The following is a 6,517-nucleotide window of genomic DNA, read 5'->3' on the forward strand; positions in this document are numbered from 1 at the left end:
GCGGGGTGTGTGGAGGGGGCGGGGTCTGGGTGGAGGGGGCGAGGTCTGAGTGGAGGGTGCGGGGTGTGGGTGGAGGGGCGGGGTGTGGGTGGAGGGGGCGGGGTGTGTGTGGAGGGGGCGGGGTGTGTGGAGGGGGCGGGGTCTGGGTGGAGGGGGCGGGGTGTGGGTGGAGGGGGCGGGGTGTGGGTGGAGGGGGCGGGGTCTGGGTGGATGGGGCGGGGTGTGGGTGAAGGGGGCGGGGTGTATGTGGAGGGGGCGGGGTCTAGGTGGAGGGTGCGGGGTGTGGGTGGAGGGGGCGGGGTCTGGGCTGCTGGGTGGAGTGTGTGGAGGTGCGGGGTCTGGGTGGAGGGGCGGGGTGTGGGTGGAGGGGCGGGGTGTGGGTGGAGGGGCGGGGTCTGGGCTGCTGGGTGGGGTGTGTGGAGGTGCGGGGTGTGGGTGGAGGGGGCGGGGTCTGAGTGGAGGGGGCGGAGTCTGTGGAGGGGGCGGGGTCTAGGTGGAGGGTGCGGGGTGTGGGTGGAGGGGGCGTGGTCTGCGTGGAGGGTGCGTGATCTGAGTGGAGGGGGCGGGGTGTGGCTGGAGGGGGCGGGGTCTGAGTGGAGGAGCGGGGTCTGGGGTGATGGGCGGGGTGTCGGGGGCGGGGTGTGTGGAGGGGCGTGGTCTGGATGGAGGGGGCGGGGTCTGGGTGGAGGGGACGGGGAGTGTGTGGAGGGGGCGGGGTCTTGGCAGTTGGCGCGCGGTTTGGCTGATGGGGGCGGAGTCTAGGTGGAGGGGCGTGGTCTGGGTAGCGGGGCCGGGGTCTGGGTAGAGGGCGTTGTCTTGGTAGATGGGGCGTGGTCTTGGTGTAGGGGGCGGGTTTTATGTGAAAGGGGCGTGGTCACGTCGCGGTGGGCGGGGCCATTCCGTTTTGAACCGGTTGTGGGTTCTGTTCCAGTAACTTCCCCGCAACGCAATGGCAGTGGATCTGCCTCAACCTCAACCTCCATCTCCATCTCCATCTCCTCAACCTGAACCTCAACCTCAACCTCCTTCTCCCTATCCACAACCTCAACTTGAACCCCCTCAACTTGAACCCCCTCAACTTGAACCCCCTCAACTTCCTCATCCTCAGCCTGGACCTCAACCTCATTCTCAATCTCAGCCTGAACTTCCTCAACCTCCTCAATCTCAGCATCAACCTCATTCTCAATCTCAGCCTGAACTTCCTCAACCTCCTCAATCTCAGCATCAACCTCATTCTCAATCTCAGCCTGAACCTCAAGCTCCTCAGCCACCCCAACCCCAACCTGAACCTCAACCTGAACCCCCTCAACCTCCTCAATCTCAGCCTCAACCTCATTCTCAATCTCAGCCTGAACTTCCTCAACCTCCTCAATCTCAGCATCAACCTCATTCTCAATCTCAGCCTGAACTTCCTCAACCTCCTCAATCTCAGCATCAACTTCATTCTCAATCTCAGCCTGAACCTCAAGCTCCTCAGCCACCCCAACCCCAACCTGAACCTCAACCTGAACCCCCTCAACCTCCTCAATCTCAGCCTGAACCTCAAGCTCCTCAGCCTCCTCAACCTCAACCTGAACCTCAACCTGAACCCCCTCAACCTCCTCAATCTCAGCCTGAACCTCAATCTCCTCAGCCTCCTCAACCTCAACCTGAACCCCCTCAACCTCCTCAATCTCAGCCTCAACCTCAAGCTCCTCAGCCTCCTCAACCTCAACCTGAACCTCAACCTGAACCCCCTCAACCTCCTCAATCTCAGCCTCAACCTCAGCCTGAACCTCAAGCTCCTCAGCCTCAAACTCAACCTCAGCCTGAATCCAAACCTCAACGACCTCAGCCTCAACCTCAGCCTCGTCAACTACAGTCTCAGCGTCATCCTGAAACTCAGCCTCATCAGCTTCAACCTCGACCTCAACCTGTATCTCGGTTTCAGCCTCAGCCTCCTCAACCTCAACTCCAGCCTCCGCCTGAACCTAAACCTCAACCTCAACCTCATCTTCAACACCGTCCGCCTCATCAACCTCATCCTTGGCCTGAACCTCAACCTCAATATCGTCAGTTTCTAGAGCCTCAACCTCAGCCTCTTCAACCTCAGCGTCATCCTCAACCTCAGCCTCAAGCTGAACTCCAACCGCAGCCTGAAGCTAAACATCAACCTCAACCTCAACAACGTCAGTCTCAGCAGCCTCAACTTCATCCTCGGCCTCCTCAGCCTCAACCTCAGCCTGAACCTCAACCTCATCCTCAACGTCGTCAGTCTCAAGAGCCTCAAGCTCAACCTTCTCAACATCCTCAGCCCCAATCTCATCAGCCTCACCCTCAGCCTCAGCATCTTCAACCTTATCTCCAACCTCAACCTCATCAGCTTCATGAACCTCTTCACCCACAGCCTCAACAGTCTCATCAGCCCCAGCCCCAGCCTCCACCTCCACCTCCACCTCCACCTGTGAGTACACCTCCAGACACAATTACAACCCACTAGCAACCCACACCACATGCAATCTGCTTGGGATGAAGTGACACTCAATAACTTAGAGTGTAAGAAGGAGCTACAGATGCTGGTTTACACCAAAGATAGACACAGAAATGCTGGGGTAACTAATCGGGACAGGCAGCATCTCTGGAGAGAAGGAGTGGGTGACGTTTCGGGTCGTTAATTCATTTGTTAAATCTCTGTACTTTTAAAACCTCCATTCTTATTACCCCCCTATTTAAATAATATATATTTAGTGATAGAAGGAAAAAAAATACTGGTGTAACTGAGTGTGTCAGGCAGCATCCGTGAAGAACATGGATAGGTTTGTCTCTGGTTGGGACCCTTCTTCAGGCTGCACTGTAAAGTGTGAGTCTGAAGAAGGTCCCGACTAGAAACGTAACCTGTCCATGTCCTCCAAGAGACTCTGCTTGAACCGCTGTTACTTCAGCACTTTACTCAAGATTCCAACAGATTCAAGATTCAAGAAGTTCCTTATATCTAAAATCTGGTGCAAGCTAAGTAAGATTTTGAACCGGTTGCGGGTTCTGTTCCAGTAACTCCCCCACCCCGCAACGCAATGGCAATGTATCTGCCTCAACCTGCCTCAATCATTGATAACAAGACAATGAGAAGAGGATACCATTCCCAGGGTGCAGATATCAAAGGCTACACAGGGTGGAGCTTTAAATTGAGAGGAGCAAAGTTTCAAGGAGATGTGCGGGGGGGGGAGATTTTTTTACACAAGAGGTGGTAGGTGCCTGGAGCACACAATAGTGGTGGTGGAGGCAGATATAATAGGGACATTTAAGAGGCTTTTAGATAGGCACTTGGGAATGCAAGGAATGGAGGGATTTGGACGACGTGAGGCAGAGGAGATTAATTTAACTTGGCATTATGTTTGGCACAGACATTGTGAGTCAATGTGTGTTCCTTCGCTGTTCTACTCATTTCTCTCCAAGATGCACCCTTGGTTTTTTTTTATGTCCTTGTTAACTGTGGACTACATTTTAATGGTATTGCCTGTTGTCTAGTCTTTCTGAATGGCTCTATTCCCATCACAGTCATTCCACTGATATTCGTACAGATATCTTAGTTGACTTTAGAGATGTCCTTCGGTCATCCTTCGGTCCACCGAGTCCATGCAGACCAACAATCACCAGCTCTATCCTACACACTGGGGACAATTTACAGAAGCCAATTAACTACAAACCTACACGTCCTTGCAGTGTGAGAAGAAACCGGAACACACATATAAACGAGGACCAGAGGACATAGGTTTAAGGTGAAGGGGAAAAGACAATAGGAATCTGGGGTAATTTTTTCACAAAGGGTGGTGGGTATATGGAACAAGCTGCCAGAGGAGGTAGTTGAGGCTGGGACTATCCTAACGTTTAAGACAGGCAGTCAGGTACATGGATAAGCCAAACGCGGGGAGGTGGGACTAATGTAGTTGGAACATGTTGGCCGGTGTGGGAAAGTTGGGACAAAGGGCCTGTTTCCACCATGTATTACTCTGTGACTCCTTGATAAACCCCACGTGGTCACAGGGAGAATATCCAAACCTTGTACAGACAGCACCCATGGCCAGGATCGAACCCAGGACTCTGGCGCTGTGAGGCAGCAACACTACCGCTGCGCCACCATGCTGCCCTTCTGTATGGATGTAATTGTAGAAGGATTAATTAGATTTTACGCACATAACCTAATTTCCAAAGCATGTTCTGTACATGAATAAAATGTGATCTTTTACTAATTTTCTTTTTTTTTTACATTAGACAGTGAAAGCTGAAACTGGGGAATCCTATCACCATACTATTTTCATTTGTTTGAAGTTATTCATGATTGCAATCAATGCCATTTTAAGTGTAAGTATTTCACAACACCTATACCAAAGCTTCGTAAATTATTTTTGCATTAAAATGGTGCCATCTGAGGGTTTTTACGCTGTGATTTCGTACTCAGTTTAGATCAGCTTTATGTTTGTAGATGAAAGGAACTGCAGATGCCGGTGCACATAAAAAAATCACAAAGTGTTGGGGTGGGTAAGGCAGCATCTCTGGAGAACATCTCTGGTGATGAGCCTGCTGAGTTAATCCAGCACTTTAGTTCAGTTTGTTATTGTCACGTGTTGCAGTGAAAGAAGGATGAGGGGGGATCTTATTGAAACATATAAGATAATTAGGGGATTGGACACATTAGAGGCAGGAAACATGTTCCCAATGTTGGGGGAGTCCAGAACAAGGGGCCACAGTTTAAGAATAAGGGGTAGGCCATTTAGAACGGAGATGAGGAAGAACTTTTTCAGTCAGAGAGTGGTGAAGGTGTGGAATTCTCTGCCTCAGAAGGCAGTGGAGGCCAGTTCGTTGGATGCTTTCAAGAGAGAGCTGGATAGAGCTCTTAAGGATAGCGGAGTCAGGGGGTATGGGGAGAAGGCAGGAACGGGGTACTGATTGAGAGTGATCAGCCATGATCGCATTGAATGGCGGTACTGGCTCAAAGGGCTGAATGGCCTCCTCCTGCACCTATTGTCTATTGTCTATAAAAGCTTTTTGTTTCCCGCTATCCAGTCAATGAAAGACTATGTATGATCACAGTCAAGCTGCCCACAGTGTGCGGATACAGTATAACATTTAGTACAAGATAAATGGTATAACAAGTAAAGGGTACAAGACATTTAGTACAAGATAAAGTCCAACTTTATGATTATTGCGATAGTTCCACCTCAAGCCTACCACAACACTAACGGCCAAAGTATCGTGATGATTCAGAGATGCATCACGGCATATTTGTACACCTGAGAGACAACTCTATGCGATCTCACTGAGATGGCTCAACTGCCGAACAGTTCAGCAACACAAAAAGATATCTTACATAGAAACATAGAAACATAGAAAACAGGTGCAGGAGTAGGCCATTCGGCCCTTCGAGCCTGCACCGCCATTCAATATGATCATGGCTGATCATCCAACTCAGTATCCTGTACCTGCCTTCTCTCCATACCCCCTGATCCCTTTAGCCACAAGGGCCACATCTAACTCCCTCTTAAATATAGCCAATGAACTGGCCTCAACTACCTTCTGTGGCAGAGAATTCCACAGATTCACCACTCTCTGTGTGAAAAAAACGTTCTCATCTCGGTCCTAAAAGACTTTCCCCTTATCCTTAAACTGTGACCCCCCTTGTTCTGGACTTCCCCAACATCGGGAACAATCTTCCTGCATCTAGCCTGTCCAACCCCTTAAGAATTTTGTAAGTTTCTATAAGATCCCCCCTCAATCTTCTAAATTCCAGCGAGTACAAGCCGAGTCTATCCAGTCTTTCTTCATATGAAAGTCCTGCCATCCCAGGAATCAATCTGATGAACCTTCTCTGTACTCCCTCTATGGCAAGAATGTCTTTCCTCAGATTAGGAGACCAAAACTGTACGCAATACTCCAGGTGTGGTCTCACCAATGCCCTGTACAACTGCAGCAGAACCTCCCTGCTCCTATACTCAAATCCCCTCGCTATGAATGCCAACATACCATTCGCTTTCTTCACTGCCTGCTGCACCTGCATGCCTACTTTCAATTAGTTTGGCTTCTCAGAACCAAACCTTGTGTTTTACAATTGAGTCTCTTTGGTCAATCTGAGGAAACTGCCCTTCCATTCCAAAGGATTTCACAACAAAGGAACAAGGAGAAAACAGTGGATCGACACAAAATGCTGGAGTAACTCAGCGGGACAGGCAGCATCTGACACTGTCACCCACTCTTTCTCTCCAGAGATTCTGCCTTTCCCGCTGAGTTACTCCAGCATCGTGTGTCTAGCCTCGGTTTAAACCTCGGTGAAAATGGACACAAAGTGCTGGAGTAACTCAGCGGGTCAGGCAGCATCTCTGGAGAGAAGGAACGGGGTCGTTTCGGGTCGAGACCCTTCTTCAGACTGCAATGGTAGATGTTGTATTCAGTGTCAAATGTCTCCTTCTAGGCTGCAGGTTTAATTTTCCTTGGATTTGGTGTCTGGATGAAGGTTAATGGCGATGCAATCCTACAAATTCTGGGG

This window comes from Rhinoraja longicauda, chromosome 37, assembly GCF_053455715.1.
Source record: "Rhinoraja longicauda isolate Sanriku21f chromosome 37, sRhiLon1.1, whole genome shotgun sequence".
NCBI classification, from domain to species: Eukaryota; Metazoa; Chordata; class Chondrichthyes; order Rajiformes; family Arhynchobatidae; genus Rhinoraja; species Rhinoraja longicauda.